General features: G+C 40.7%; 1 protein-coding gene and 1 pseudogene across 3 annotated transcripts in view; both read left to right on the plus strand.

Annotated features, from left to right (window-relative positions):
* LOC122676556 (uricase) overlaps positions 1-17,148 on the plus strand; it is a 124,476-nt gene that overhangs the window by 21,491 nt on the left and 85,837 nt on the right. The window lies entirely within an intron of this gene.
* Positions 271-14,679, plus strand: LOC122678281 (annotated as a pseudogene).

Consider the following 17,148-nt stretch of genomic DNA (forward strand, 5'->3'; position numbering starts at 1 on the left):
GTGCTTTCAGCTTTAGTATTCTTTGGCCTCTCCTCTCCACCTTTTTGAATAATGGAATGTAAAACATTGGACAGAAATGTAGCATCAGTTCAGTCAAAGTGAAGACTGAGCTAAATAAAATCTAAACAACCTACCAAGTCTGTAGAGGAGGGAACTAGGTAAGCACAGAAAAGTCAAGTTACTTGCCTAAGTCAACAACTATTTAAAAGCAGAAATGTGACATTTTTTATCAATCATGAATTTTTTTTCTCAGAAAAATTTCCCCTTGTGATGGTGGTGGTGGTGGTCATGGTGGTGGCTGTGAAAGATACAGAAGTTTTCATGAAAAGTGGAACTTCTAATCCTGCTGAGATGGCACTGCCCATTTTGATATTCCCTGTATAGTTCTTGCCAAAATACTGGTGGCTGTTGTGCAGGAGGATATGTTCATTGCTTTAACTCCTAGAGAAAAAGACTACCCATTCCTTAAGAAATTAGTACCTTTAATTTCTTTTTCTTCTGACCACTTTTAAAATCATGCTTATTGTTCAAATAGTAAAGAAGGATAGAAAAATCTGTTCAGACTGTCAAGAAGTAGGAGTTCCAGTCTACCCTCTGCCTAGGCTTTTGGAAAATCTGATGTATGAGTAGCATAAACTAATGTGAAAATAGTAACACTCTGCTCTACACACTGTTTCCTGCTCTGGAAGGAGTGCTATCTAAGTATGAACTCATCACGCTGCCAGAAGCTAGCTCTTCTTGACTTCTCTCTTTGAACACTGTCCCTATTCTCTATGTTACTCACACTTCAAACTTGAGTCATCTTTAACTCCCTCCTTTTCTCTAATACATTGCAACAGTCGCTGAACTCCATGGATTCCTTTTTTGCAATATGTCGTACATCAGTTTTGTTTTCTTCATTCCTATTTTTCATGTATGTCACATAAAGTCATGTTTTGTGAGCAGTTTAGAACACAGGTTTGGAGTCAGGTAAAACTGGTTTGAGTCCTAACCCTGATGCTTACTACCTATGTGTCATTGCTTAGTCTCTCTGACTCTTAATTATCTTATCTGTAAAATGATTTGGAGCCATAATTTTATTGGCTCCAAAGATTTGTTATGAAAATTAAATGACAGAATATGTGTAAAATATTCAATAGAGTACCTGGTACATAGGTATTCAACACATTTTGTTGTTGGTCAGTCGACAAGTCATGTCTGTCTCTTTGTGACTCCGATGACTTCAGCATGCCAGGCTTCCCTGTCCTTCAGTATCTCGCAGAATTTGCTCAAACTCATGTCCATTGAGTTGGTGATGCCATCCAACCATCTCATCCTCTGTCGCCCCGTTCTCCTCTTGCCCTCAGTCTTTCCCAGCATCTGGGTCTTTTCTAATGAATTGGCTGTTCGCATCAAATGGCCAAAGTATTGGAGCTTCAGCTTCAGCATCCATCCTTCCAATGAATATTTGGGATTGATTTCCTTCAGGACTGACTGGTTTGATCTTGCTGTCCAAGGGACTCTTAAGGTCTTCTCCAGGATCACAATTCGAAAGCATCAATTCTTCAGTGTTCAAACTTTTTTATGGTCCAGCTCTCACATCCATACATGATTATTGGAAAAACCATACTTTGACTATATGGACCTTTGTTGGAAAGTAATGTCTGTGCTTTTTAATGTGCTGTCTAGGTTTGTCATTGCTTTTCTTTCAAGAAGCAAGCATCTCTTAATTTCTTGGCTGCAGTCAACATCTGCAGTGATTTTGGAGCCTGAGAAAATAAAGTCTGTCACTGTTTCCATTGTTTTCCCATCTATCTGCTATTATGAAGTTTATATTATTTAATATTAATATTTTAAATTAATGACACATAATAAGTTAATATGAATTTTTGATAAGTAAAAACCTATGCTATTTTCTTATATTCACTATTTTATAAACATGCTCTGTATTAATTTCTTTGGGCTTGTGGTTCCTTCCACCTAGAATGCAGGGTGGTGTAATGGAAAGAGTACTTGTAGCCCAAGGAGAGTAATAGGTTTTATATACTTAGGTGCCAGCTTTGACCTAGTAGTAGTTACATGGATTACTTTTAAAATACTCTGGGCACAGAAGTACAGAACAGACTTTTGAACTCTGTGGGAGAAGGTGAGGGTGGGATGTTTCGAAAGAACAGCATGTATATTATCTATGGTGAAACAGATCACCAGCCCAGGTGGGATGCATGAGACAAGGGCTCGGGCCTGGTACACAGGGAAGACCCAGAGGAATCGGGTGGAGAGGGAGGTGGGAGGGGGGATCGGGATGTGGAATACGTGTAACTCTATGGCTGATTCATATCAATGTATGACAAAACCCACTGAAATGTTGTGAAGTAATTAGCCTCCAACTAATAAAAAAAATTAAAAAATAAATAAAAATAAAATAAAATACTCTGGGGCTTTGTATGGTTTCAGTGAGAAGTCATCTAATTTTTCTCCCATGGGCCTTAGAGGGAGAAGTGGAGACATATCTTCTTATTTTTGCCACAATAAAGAAGAATTCATTTCTAAGAATCACAGTGCTTTCATTATAAAAATACACATTTTTGGGTGAAAGAAATTTTCTTAATACTGAGGCTACAGAAAAGAATTTTCTGACTGTTCACTTTATTGCATTTTATAGCATTCTTCTGATTGCTTTATAAACTAGAATTCATTTATTTCTCATTTATATATGGCATGTTAATACAGTGTTTTCTGAGGTAGATAGTATTACTGTCCTCATCTCCTTTTTACAGATGAGGAAGCAAAGGCATAGGGAAGTCAAGTAACTTGCTCGAGGTCACGTGGTTAATAAATGGAAAGGCTGGATTTGAAAAGTGGTCAATCTAGTTCCAAAGTCTATGCTTTTGTCCATTATACTAAATATAACTCTTGATCCTTGGGTTACTTTTTAAGTAAATCTATTTTAATTAAAAAATAGGGTAACAATGCAATTTGAATAAATTTAATTCTATACTTTCAGACAATTCTGTGTATGTGTGCTCAGTCATGTCTGACTCTTTGTGACCCCATGGACTGTAGCCTGCCAGGCTCCTCTGTCCATGGAATTTTCCAGGCAAGAATACTGGAGTGGGTTGTCATTTCCTTCTCTCGGGGTTCTTTCCGACCCAGGGATCAAACCTGTGTCTCTTGTGTCTCCTGCCTTGGCAGGCGGATTCTTTACCACTAGTGCTATCTGGGAAGCCTGACAATTCAATGAAGGCCCAAATCACTTTTCAAATATATATCTCTCTGCAGATTGGCTTGATTCAATAATAAAATTAAGAGTATATTGAGCAATGGAACATACCACTGCTTACAGAACCCTAGGGCTGCACAAACGTTTTTCTGGGATCTGCAGGTTGCTAAATGATGAACATGAAGGTGGCTCTGAGCCTCTGTTCTCATTTCAGCCAGGGCAGCCTTGTTTTATCTGTTTAAAAACTGGGATCCTAAATAAGATTTTTTGAAGAAAGAACTTTGGGTTTTAGAAAGTGAAGAGAATCACTAATCAAGGGAAATAAATGGATAGCATATTTGGGGGCAACTGCCCCAGTTTCCTTATCTTTATTGTTAGTCAAGAACACATGTCTAAACTCTCTTCACTCATACTAATAGAAGAAAAATCGTATTTGGCCTCAATGGATTTTATAGTATTTTGAATGTTCAACTTTTAAAAAATCCTACTTTTTATCCTGAGATTGGATGTTTCCTGTAATTTACTTTTCATTAAGTTAAAACACATATCAAATGTCAAACAGTAATCAGTATCAAGGCTGCAAAGAACAAAGAACTTTATTCGGGGTCTTAAGATTTGCAGTTCAGGAGACAGATTTGGTAAAACAAGAGTGTTCCTGGAAAGAGAGTCAGGGGCTTATAAGGCAAAAGCCACAAAATTGTTAAAATTGTCTGGCAGGAATTATGATTAACTCTGTGGATGTGAGAGTTGGACTGTGAAGAAGGCTGAGCACCAAAGAATTGGTGCTTTTGAACTGTGGTGTTGGAGAAGACTCTTGAGAGTCCCTTGGACTGCAAGGAGATCCAACCAGTCCATCCTAAAGGAGATGAGTCCTGGGTGTTCTTTGGAAGTACTGATGTTGAGGCTGAAACTCCAATACTTTGGCCACTTCATGTGAAGAGTTGACTCATTGGAAAAGACCCTGATGCTGGGAAGGATTGAGGGCAGGAGGAGAAGGGGACGACAGAGGATGAGATGGCTGGATGGCATCACTGACTCTATGGACATGAGTTTGAACAAGCTCTGGGAGTTGGTGATGGACAGGGAGGCCTGGCGTGCTGCGATTCATGGGGTCACAAAGAGTCGGACATGACTGAGCGACTGAAATGACTGACTGACTGACTGACTGACTGACTGATGACACAAGAAAGGAAGTATTTATCCTATAAGATAAGTTGTCATGAGTTATTTTAGGGTAAGGGTCGAATGAATATTTTGAGTTTCTGGATCATTGGGAAGATGTTCTGGATGCCTATGTTAAGACAATAAGTGGTTGAAGTTCAGATTTCATCTGGGCTGTGTGTGCATGGGTGCTAAGTCACTTCAATTGTGTCTGACTCGGGACTCTATGGACTGTAGCCTGCCAGGCTCCTCTGTCCATGGGATTCTCCAGGCAAAAATACTGGAGTGGGTTGCTATACCCTTCTCCAGGGGATCTTCCCGACAACAATCAAACCTGTGTCTCCTGCAACTCCTGCATTGCAGGATGATTCTTTACTGCTGAGCCACTGGGGAAGCCCCATCTGGGCTGACACATACATCACTCACTCTTCCTTCATGGCCTCCCACCTCTATTTTAGACAGCTCTGTTGGCAATACCAATGCCATTTTGGTTTTCCTGTTACACAATGTTGGTTTGGAAGGGAGGGGGAACTGAAAAAAAGATAAGCAACAACTGGAGGAATGCTCCTTGAATCTACTTCTTAGAACACAATGAAGGCCCTAAACATGCCCTGTTATTCTCTAGGACCCACTTGGGAAAATGCAGGTTATTGGGTCACCCTAAGTTCTGAATTAAGACTTTTAGAAGTATGCTTCCAAAATATCATCTATCTTAAAGAAAGGTACAGTTCTACTAGCAACCAGTTTTCTGGATTAAGACTTTTAGATGTGTGCTTCCAAAATATCATCTGTCTTAAAGAAAGGTACAGTTCTACCAGCAACCAGTTTTTCCCTATTATAGGAAGCAGGATTCTGGTACTAATGATTTGAAAGTTGAAGTTGGAGTGAATAGTTTATTTGGCCTGGGGATGCACTGCATTCCTAACCTAATTTCCCTTCCTAATTATGATTTGCTTTAGGTGAGTGGCATTTAAAATGACTATCCCTTAAGAGGCACTCATCAGGGGGGGACAGGTTGTCAGTTTGAGAGAATGCTGATGATAGCATGAGAAAGTCAGCCTGGTATTAACATTCCTTGTGGAAAATCTACCAAATAGTAACCCACATAGGGAATAATTGAGAGTTGATTTTACAAGCAAAACTCATGACTCTAGTTGACTTGTTATTTAATTCAGCTGTAACTCTAATCTCCATGGCATACCTAGTCAATGCCCTTATCTCTAGGAGTGAGTTAGTAAGACGCTGATAAGAGCAGGAGAAGGGAAATCCTCAGGCCTCACCACTGGCACAGACCGCAAAGCCCTGGATGCCTGCAGGCTTAATTTAAATGAAGGAAGATTTCAATTCCTGCTGAAACAAGTTACAGAATTCTAAAGCTATAGAATTTAAATGGTTACCTTTTTCATTTAAGTTACCTTTTAAAAAACATTCTGGGGCTTCCCTGGTGGCTCAGTGGTAAAGAATCCATCTGCCAATGCAGGAGACATAGGTTCCATTCCCGATCCGGGTGGATCCCACATGCACAAGAGCAGCTAAGGCGGTGAACCACATCTATGCTCTAGAGCCAGGAGCGGCAACTACTGTGGAGCCCTGGAGCCCGTGCTCCACAAGAGAAGCCACCACAATGAGAAGCCTGCTAATCACAACTAGAGAGTAGCCCCTGCTCGCTGCAACTAGAGAAAAGGCAGCACAGCAACAAAGACCCAGCACAGCCAAATACAAATAAATAATAAAAATAAAATAGATAAGCAATAAGGATTTACTGTATAACCCAGATGGTCAATACAGAAATCAGGTTGATTACATCCTTTGTAGCCAAAGATGGAGAAGCTCTATGCAGTCAGCAAAAACAAGACCGGGAGCTGACTGTGGCTCAGATCATGAACTCCTTATTGTCAAATTCAGACTTAAATTGAAGAAAGTAGGGAAAGCCACTAGACCATTCAGTTCAGTTCAGTTCATTCAGTCACTCAGTCCTCTCCAACTCTGCGACCCCATGAACTGCAGCACACCAGGCCTCCCTGTCCATGACCAACTCCCGGAACCTACCCAAACTCATGTCCATTGAGTCAGTGATGCCATCCAAGCATCTCATCCTCTGTCATCCCCTTCTCCTCCTGCCCTCAATCTTTCCCAGCATCACGGTCTTTTCCAACAAGTCAGCTCTTCGAATCAGCAGGCCAAACTATTGGATTTTCAGCTTCAACATCAGTCCTTCCAATGAACACCCAGGACTGATCTCCTTTAGGATGGACTGGTTGGATCTCCTTGCAGTCCAAGGGACTCTCAAGAGTCTTCTCCAACACCACAGTTCAAAAGCATCAATTCTTCGGTGCTTACATTTCTTTATAGTCCAACTCTCACATTCATACCTGACTACTGGAAAAATCATAACTTTGACTAGATGGATCTTTGTTGGCAAAGTAATGTCTCTGCTTTTTAATATGCTACCTAGGTTGGTCATAACTTTCCTTCCAAGGAGTAAGCGTCCTTTAATTTCATGGCTGCAATCACCATCTGCAGTGATTATGGAGCCCCAAAAAATAAAGTCTGCAACTGTTTCCACTGTTTCCCTATCTATTTACCATGAAGTGATGGAACCAGATGCCCTTAGTTTTCTGAATGTTGAGCTTTAAGCCAACTTTTTCACTCTCCTCTTTCACTTTCATCAACAGGTTTTTTAGTTCTTCTTCACTTTTCTGCCATAAGGGTGGTGTCATCTGCATGTCTGAGGTTATTGATATTTCTCCTGGCAATCTTGATTCCAGCGTGTGCTTCTTCCAGCCCAGCATTTCTCATGATGTACTCTGCATATAAGTTAAATTGTCAGGGTGACAATATACAGTCTTGACGTACTCCTTTTCCTATTTGGAAGCAGTCTGTTGTTCCATGTCCACTTCTAACTGTTGCTTCCTGACCTGCATACAGGTTTCTCAAGAGGCAGGTCAGGTGGTCTGGTATTCCTATGAACTGTACAAAAAATTATCTTCACAACCGAGATTATCATGATGGTGTGATCACTCACCTAGAGCCAGACATCCTGAATGTGAAGTCAAGTGGGCCTTAGGAAGCATCACTATGAACAAAGCTAGTGGATGTGATGGAATTCCAGTTGAGCTATTTCAAACCCTAAAAGATGATGCTGTGAAAGTGCTGCACTCAATATGCCAGCAAATTTGGAAAACTCAGCAGTGGACACAGGACTGGAAAAGGTCAGTTTTCATTCCAATCTCAAAGAAAGGCAATGCCAAAGAATGCTCAAACTACCTCACAATTGCACTCATCTCATACGCTAGTAAAGTAATGCTCAAAATTCTCCAAGCCAGGCTTCAGCAATACGTGAACTATGAACTTCTGGATGTTCAAGCTGGATTTAGAAAAGACAGAGGAACCAGAGATCAAATTGCCAACATCTGCTGGATCCTCAAAAAAACAAGAGAGTTCCAGAAAAATGTCTATTTCTGCTTTGTTGACTATGCCAAGGCCTTTGACTGTGTGGATCACAATAAACTGTGGAAAATTCTGAAAGAGACCATTCAGGTATGACCTAAATAAGATCCCTTATGATTATACAGTGGGAGTGACAAATAGCTTCAAGGGATTAGATCTGATAGACAGAGTGCCTGAAGAACTATGGACAGAGGTTCGGCACATTGTATAGGAGGCAGTGTTTAAGACCATCCCCAAGAAAAATAAATGCAAAAAGGCAAAATGGTTGTCTGAGGAGGCCTTACAAATAGCTGTGAAAAGAAGAGAAGCTAAAGGCAAAGGAGAAAAGGAAAGATATACCCATTTGAATGCAGAGTTCCAAAGAATAGCAAGGAGAGATAAGAAAGCCTTCCTCAGTGATCAGTGCAAAGAAATAGAGGAAAGCAATAGAATGGGAAAGACTAGAGATCTCTTCAAGAAAAATAGAGATATCAAGGGAACATGTCATGCAAAGATGGGCACAATAAAGAACAGAGATGGTATGGACCCAACAGAAGCAGAAGATATTAAGAAGAGGTGGCAAGAATACACAGAAGAACTATACAAAAAGATCTTCACAACCCAGATACTCATGATGATATGACCACTCATCTAGAGCCCAACATCCTGGAACAGGAATTCAAGTGGGCTTTAGGAAGCATCACTATGAACAAAGCTAGTGGATGTGATGGAATTCCAGTTGAGCTCTTTCAAATCCTAAAAGGTGATCCTGTGAAAGTGCTGCACTCAATATGCCAGCAAATCTGAAAAACTCATCAGTGGCTACAGGACTGGAAAAGGTCAGTTTTCATTCCAATCCAAAAGAAAGGCAATGCCAAAGAATGCTCAAACTACCCTACAATTGCACCCATCTCACAAGTTAGCAAAGTAATGCTCAAAATTCTCCAAGCCAGGCTTCAGCAATACGTGAACCGAGAACTTCCAGATGTTCAAGCTGGTCTTAGAAAAGGCAGAGGAACCAGAGATCAAATTGCCAACATCTGTTGGATCATTGAAAAAGCAAGAGAGTTCCAGAAAAACATCTACTTCTGTTTCATTGACTACACTAAAGCCTTGGACTGTGTGGATCACAACAAAGTATGGAAAATTCTTAAAGAGATGGGAGTACCAGACCACCTTATCTGCCTCCTGAGAAGTCTGTGTGCAGGTTAAGAAGCAATATTAAGACCTGACATGGAACAACAGATTGATTCCAAATTGGGAAAGGAGTACATCAAGGCTGTATATTGTCATCCTGCTTATTTAACTTACATGCAGAGTACATCATGAGAAATGTCAGACTGGATGAAGCACAAGCTGGAATCAAGATTGCCAGGAGAAATATTAATAACCTCAGATCTTCAGATGACACCATTCTTATGGCAGAAAGAGAGGAATAACTCAAAAGCCTCTTGATGAAAGTGAAACAGGAGAGTGAAAAAGTTGGCTTAAAATGCAACATTCAGAAAACTAAGATCATGGCATCTAGTCCCATCACTTCATTCCAAACACGTGGGGAAACAATGGAAACAGTGACAGATTTTATTTTCTTGGGCTCCAAAATCACTGGAGATGGTGATTGCAGCCATGAAATTAAAAGACAGTTACTCCTTGGAAGGAAAATTATGACCAACCTAGACAGCATATTAAAGAGTAGAGACATTACTTTGCCAACAAAGGTCTGTCTAGTTAAAGCTATTGTTTCCCAGTAGTCATGTATGGATGTGAAAGTTGGACTATAAAGAAAGCTGAGGGCAGAAGAATTGACACTTTTGAACTGTGGTGTTGGAGAAGATTCTTGAGAGTCCCTTGGACTGCAAGGAGATCCAACCAGTCCATCCTAAAGGAAATCAGTCCTGAATATTCACTGGAAGGACTGATGCTGAAACCAAAACTCCAATACTTTGTCACCTGGTGGGAAGAACTGACTCACTTGAAAAGAGCCTGATGCTAGGAAAGACTGAAGGCAGGAGAAGGTGTTGACAGAGGATTAGATGCTTGGATGGCATCACTGACTCAATGGATATGAGTTTGAGTAAGCTCTGGGAGCTGGTGATGGATAAGGAAGCCTGGCGTGCTGCAGTCCATGGGGTCGCAAAGAGTCAGACACGACTGAGCGACTGAACTGAGGAAACGTATGTATTGTATAACACAGGGAACTATGTTGTAATATTTAAAAAGCATTCTTGAAAGAAGGTCTTCCTATGGAAGGCAAAGTCCTGATCTGAAACAACATTGTATTTGAAAGAATATTCAGAGTACTTTCCAGTAGAGTTTTATAAATGCATCTGCGTTGAGTTTCTTGCAACTTTAGTTCAAATGTAGTGAGTTTTAGAGAAATTGGACCAGTAGTCAAATGGAAAATTATGCTGACTCTTTCCATAGTAGTTTTGGGTATATGATGATGATTCACAGCCATGACTTTAGCTAATGATGTGGCATCTTTAGTCTTTCTGAGCAACAGTGCCTCCTTGTGTAATGAGAATGACCTTCTAACCCATTAATCTGTGTAATTTTAAATATATTTTTTCATTTGAATTTATTTATTTTTCTTTTTTTGGCTGCACCATTTGGAACCTGTGTCCCCTGTGTTGGCAGTATGTGGTCTTAACACTGGACTGCTAGGGAAGCCCCTTGCTTGAATTTAGGCTCTTAAACAACCCCAACCAGATAGAAATATCTTTGTGCCCACATTTGATAATTTCCACTGATAAGGCCAACTGTATTGTTTTCAGGGACTGTTTGCCCATTTTGATATTATCTTGGTCTTTGATATTTTTTGCTCTTATTTCTAATCCCTCTCATTATCACTTTAAAGTGGTAGAAAGCAATAGAAAGTTGAATGAAATACAAAACAGTATTTTTGCTACTTATTACATCATCTTGTGAAGTTTTTGTTGGAGGAAAGATAGAAAAGGTAAACTAATCCACTAATCAGAAATTCAATTATACATATATTCTAACTTTATCAAAAACAGTTGATCCAAAGTAGTAAAGCCTGATGCATTTAAGTTACATATTTTCTCACCATTTCCTGTTTACTCTTGGTTCAGGAGATTGGTGCTATTTGGCTCCATGCAATTCATCCAACAAATATCTATGTGCATCTGTTGCTGCTGCTGCTGCTAAGTCGCTTCAGTCGTGTTCGACTCTGTGTGACCCCATAGACGGCAGCCCACCAGGCTCCTCTGTCCTTGGGATTCTCCAGGCAAGAACACTGGAGTGGGTTGCCATTTCCTTCTCCAATGCATGAAAGTGAAAAGTGAAAGTGAAGTTGCTCAGTTGTGCCCGACTCTCAGGGAACCCGTGGACTGTAGCCTACCGGGCTCCTCCGTCCATGGGATTTTCCAGGCAAGAGTACTGGAGTGGGTTGCCAGTTCCTTCTCCGGTGCATCTGTTAGGTACACTCTGTTTCAGATGCTGGAGAACAAATCAGAGAAAAACCCTGCCCTTATGCAGCTTATCTTCTAGTGAGGAAACAGATAAGAGAGATACTAATAAAATATACAGTTAACCCTTGAACAACATGGGTTTGAACTGCATGTATCCACTCTTATTTGGATTTTTTTTCATTAGTAAATACGATTGTACTACAGGATTCATGGTTGGTTGAATCTGCAGATATAGAGGTTATATGTGTTACATATAGAGAAATATGTGTTACATACTGATTTTCGACTGCACAGAGGGTTGGCGTCCCAACCCCTTTGTTTTTTGAAGGGCTCACAGTCTATTATTTTAGATGGTGATAAGTGCTAAGAAGAAAAAATAAAGCAGAGAAAGGGGGTAGTGAACATCCAGAGTGAGGAGTGATATTACAGTGTTAGCTAGGGTGTCAGGGGAGGCCTTACTAAGGAAGTGGTATTAGAGTGAGGTGAAGGGAAGAGCAAACCATACCAGGAGGATATTTGGGAGAGGAATGTTCCATGCACAGCTGACAGCAAGTACAAAGGTCCTGAGAAGGGAATGTGTGCCTGGTTTATTTGAGTGACAGCAAGAAGGCCAGCATGGCTGGAGCTGACTGAACAAGCAGTAGAGTCATAGAGGATGAGACCAGACAGAATCTTACAGCCTTTGCAAGGATTTGGGATTTTAGGCCTTTGTGGGGTTTTGAGCAGAGAAGTGAGACATTTTGACTTTTTAACAGAATAGAATGAAAACAGATTAGAGTAAAAGTAGAATATATGACTAGAAGACTGGATTTTGACTTTGTAATCCACCTCCCCCCACCCCCACCCCCACCCCCAATTTGGGGCATCAAAATCTGTTACCAAAAGGAGGTGTGTGGAGGGGAAATCCAGCTGCTTGCTGCTCAGAAGCCAATAAACAGGCCAGGTTGGTAGAGAGGAAAGTTTGCTTTATTTCAGATGCCAGCAACTGGGAAGGGGAGTGTGGCAGACATCTGTCCAAAGGCCAGCTACCCCCACTAACAAGCAGGGGGTGAGAGCTTTTAAAGACAGAGTGGGGTTGGGGGGAGGTTACTTGCAGAAACAACGTAGCCATCTCCAACAGTCATCTTCAACTGGTCGTCAGTGGTCTGACTAGCATCATCTTGTTTGTTTAGGTACAGTTAATCTTTAGTTCTGGGGTGCACTTGTTCCCATTTCTTTGCGGTCACTTCTCAGAATTGTGGCAGCTCAAGTCCAGGGTAGAGTCTGGCCATCATGTAGTTAACTTCTCCACCTGAGGTTTTGGTATCTACAAGACAGTTCCCAGGATATGGCTCAGAATATTATATCCATAGCCTTTGAGAAAGAACTAAAGGTCCTTGACTATGATTCATGACTACATTATTATCATTATTTAGTCTCTTTTGACTGTTTTTCTTTGTTTCAGCATTTCTCACTTCTCTGATTAAACTTATTCTTTGACTAAAGTTTTCCACAGTCTAAGGCATCCAGAGGACATGGTGGAGGGGGCAAGGACCATATGGTCTTGCTCTGTTTCAATACCATCATTTATTCTGGAGTATGCATATGTTCATGAACCAAGAAGTCATTAGTAATGTACAGGATACTGGTCATGATCAAGGGTTTGTTATTAATAATGAGTTACCATATAATAAAGTTGAATACTGAGTAGGGAATAATTTTTAGAATTCTCAGCAGTAATCAACAAGGAAATTTTTGTTTAAACAGCAAATGAGTAGATTTGGAAATAGAAATGCAAATATGATTTTAATTAGTATTTTATGTTTGTGGAAACCTACCCCATTTTATAAAATTGTGACTTATTTTAGAAAGAAACTTAGGATACTTAGGAATAGTTCATCTTCTAAGAGCAACCCTTTCCTGAATGTGTTAATCTAGTCTAAACATTTTAGCTAGGAAGATCTTTTGACAAGAAACGGAATAAAAACTTGTTCTCTTTTCCTTTTTATATATAAGTACTCAGCCTTCACAGCAGTTCTACTTCCCAGCAGTCTTGTTTACATTGCAACTATTTGTATTTTCCTGCTACTGCTAAGTCACACTGCTAAGACTACTGGAGTGGGTATGTTTTCCTAGAACTACTTTAAATGCATGGCATCACCATTGTACTAAATTCACGTTTTTTAAAGTTAATGTTTGGAAAACTTTAGCATTATTACCCAAATGCTAGTCCCTGAAAGCAGACTGTGGTTTCTGTATATACTCTGGTAGCTCAGACAATAAAGTCTACCTGCAATCAGGAGACCTGGGTTTGATCCCTGGGTCAGGAAGATCCCCTGGAAAAGGAAATGGCAACCTACTCCAGTATTCTTGCCTGGAAAATCACATGGACGGGGGAGCCTGGTGGGCTAAAGAGGCGCACACGACTGAGCAACACACACACACACGCAGAGGAAGAACTTAACACATTTTTGAATTTGCAGAGTTCCCTTACATTACCCTTCTATTCAGGAATCATTCATTTGAGCATTAAAGGCTTTAATAGTGTTGATGATGTTCAGCTAACTCTGATGTGGCAGCTCTCAAGGATATACCTCATGTCCTTGAAAAGATTCTGTTAGTAGCCTGAGGTAAGAAAAGCTGTCAATGATCCCATGACTTAATGCACATGAAAATCTTTTATTATTGATTCACTCAACATATAATTATTGGACACCTATTATGTGCAAGTTGCTGTAAGGGGATTTAGATATTCAAGAGTCAAAAGAAATAGCCTAGGGGAAGGGGGGCGGGGAGGGAGGAACATCCCTGATGTACAGGTAGTATGTGCCATAGCTATGATTAGCGTCAGATGGCCCAGCAGCATTTTAAGAAAGTCAGATGCCTGCATTGGACTCTGCAGAGCACAACGTGGGACACCTTCACTTAAAGGCTGTGTTTCCTGGAATCGATACTTGTATTTGTTTAGTGCCAAGTGAAACGCATCAAATTATAAAACACTCCTCTGTAACTTTTTCTCACTGAGACTCTCAGCGCTTTTAATATCTCCAGAATATATTTTGCCATTTTCCATAAGACTCAAAAGTAATATAAGCTTTAAAAAATCCACTAAAAAGACTGCAAAAAGTAGAAGACAAAGGGCACTCTGATGAAGAGGGGGACCATAACGACATGAATGAGCTGGAAGAGGAGACCAAGGACAACCCTAGTGAGGTCAAAGGCTATAAAGACCTGGACAAAGTAGTACAGTCTTTACAGTTTGATGTTATCCTGAAGAAAGGCCTAGATATTGGAAAAGGTTAAGGTGGGAGATACATTGGATCTTCTCATTGGAGAGGATAAAGAAGCGGAAAACAGAGAAAAGTGACGTGGATTCTCCTGAAAAAAGTTCTGGAGGAGAAGATCATCAATGAGAAGTACAGAGTGGTGTTACAATGGTGGAAAAAGTTACAGCTGCCTAAAAAGAGTACGCTCAAATAAACGGATTGCTTTTCTGTGATAAAGCTGCTTTCTAGTGGTTCAGGAGGGGGCCAGGTTCAAAAGAAGATGTTTTTATTAAAGTTCTCCCGCCATTGGTGGAAGATGCCGAGCCATTTTGTGGAAGTCAGGATCCACATGGTAGCTTTTGAAGATGCTTCCCTTGGCCTGGATTTCCCTCCCAGGCTTGATTTGTTCGCATTTTGACCTCATGAGCAAGAATGAGACGTGTGCTGAATGAGCTAAACTCAGAGACGATTTACATGATCAGCCCGCTGTTTCCCAGGTTAAGTGCCTCGAGAGGCAGTGTAAAATAAACTGGCCTTGTTCTTAGAAAAAAAAAGAAATAGCCTAGAAAAGTTATGCGTTATCTTCAACTAATACTTCTCTACCATTAACAACTTTACCTCTGTCCCTAGGCATTGCTGTTCATAAACTGAAAATAAATCTTAATCACATAAAATGTACAGATTTAGAATGTTGCATATTCTATCTTGACCCTAGATTTGAGAATTAACTGTCTTTTTTCCTCAGGCTTAGAATAGAGAAAGATCTATTGTCCCTTATCCTTCCACTTCCCACCCATACCCAAAGTTGTTGTTGTTTTTATAATTGTATTTATTTATTTTGGCTGTGCTGGTTCTTCATTGCTGCATGGGCTTTTTCTCTAGCTGTGACAAATAGGGGCTACTCTATAGTTATAGTGTGCGGGCTTCTCATTGCGGGGATTTCTCTTGTGGAGTGCGGTCTGTAGGGTGCGTGGGCTTCAGTAGTTGTGGCATGTGGCCTTAATGGTTGCCGCTCACGGGCTCTAGAGCACAGAATCAGTAGTTGTGGCTCACAGACTTAGTTGCTCTACAGCATGTGAGATCTTCCCGATTTAAGGATCGAACCCTTGTCTCCTGCATTGGCAGGCAGATTCTTTACCATTGAGCCACCAGGGAAGCCCACGCCAAAGGTTCTTAAACATTTATCTTGTCTTCTCTGATCATAGTTGCTGATTCCCTCTGATTAGCCAAGCTTGTTTGTTTGACACAGACTCAGTATTCAGGCCTTTGAGGAATTTCCCTGTCAATTCTAGGATGGATTACCACCTGTGCTCCCTCAATCACGTTTCCCTGGATACCAGAAAAAAAACGTTCAAGCTCTTTGCTGAAGCTGTATTTAGGGCCAGTCTTGTTAAAGCGTGGACTTTACTAGGTGCTCAAAGCCTTGTTTAAGGCCCTTCTCCACTGCAGGCCCTTGGGGCACCGTGATGTCCCTTGGCCACTGGTGGCACCTCAGGGTCACTTGAGAGGTCTCCTTCCTCCCAAGAGCAATCTGAACCTCTCCTAACCGCCTTTCCTTCTACAGTCCTTCATCTAGAATTTTATAGGAACAATTTTTGAGCAAACAAATAAATCCTCTTGGATCTCGTCAAACCACAGTAAATCACAACATTCCACCTTTGGGGTAGCTGCTATGTAGATTTATAACCAGGGTATATTTTTAGAACTAGAAAGAGCCTTAGGGCTTTTCTGGTTTTGTTTGTTTGCTTAAAAGAATAATACTTATGATGTTTGCTTAAAAGAAACCTTACTTAGAAATCCAGCACATAAAACAAGGGAGAGTAGAGCTGTGCTAGATGGGGGTGTAATGGGTCCCCACATGTTCTAGCTTCTCCCTCTCCACAGTCCCAGAGCCCCCAGAGACACGGCAGAAACACTCTCCCACAGAGACCTCTGAAAACCGCCTGATTTGCTAGATGAAGATTGCCCAAGAGCTTCGTTTTGTGTACTTCCTCCTGTCTTTTGGAGGTCTGATCTCTGCTCTCATAAACTTGAAGCTGTTATTTACTTGCTCCCAACCTGCCTGGAGGGAGAGGTGCTGGCCCCCTGGTATCACAGTCTTAACACTTCACTGTGGTGAATGTCACGAGGCTAGTTTTGGTGGATAAGAGTCATGGAAACTATTCCAAGAGCCAGCATACAAGGGCTAAGTTTTCTTTTATTATAGCATTACACTCTTAAAAATATTGAAACAAAAATAGAGACTTGTGAAAATGTTCTCCTTTCCAGTGACTGTGGTGAGAAAGCATTCAAGTCTGCAAAGACACAAAACAATTCTCATTCTCCCTTCAGCTTTTGACGGGCAAAATCCAGTTGAATTGCCCTTTGTATCAATAGTCTGTGTCCCCAGAGAAATCTAAGCCCATTTCCATTACTTTAATGAAAGTGGAGGGAGGCTTGGTACCAGGCTGATAGCAGTGATCATGTTTTGGAAAAGTCCATGTTTGAGAACACATAGTTTTCTTTACTGGCCCACAGGACAATTTAGGACAGATAGAAGATAATCAGGAAGCTTGATGTAGGCAACTTAATTTAGTTTAGGCTTCTGATTTAAAAATAAAACCCCATGTTTAATGGTGAGGGAAGTGGAGGGGAGTAAATAGAAGGCTCCTTTGTGTTTTATTCATGGTAATTAAATTTTGCC

The sequence above is a fragment of the Cervus elaphus genome, chromosome 20 (assembly GCF_910594005.1).
Source record: "Cervus elaphus chromosome 20, mCerEla1.1, whole genome shotgun sequence".
NCBI classification, from domain to species: domain Eukaryota; kingdom Metazoa; phylum Chordata; class Mammalia; order Artiodactyla; family Cervidae; genus Cervus; species Cervus elaphus.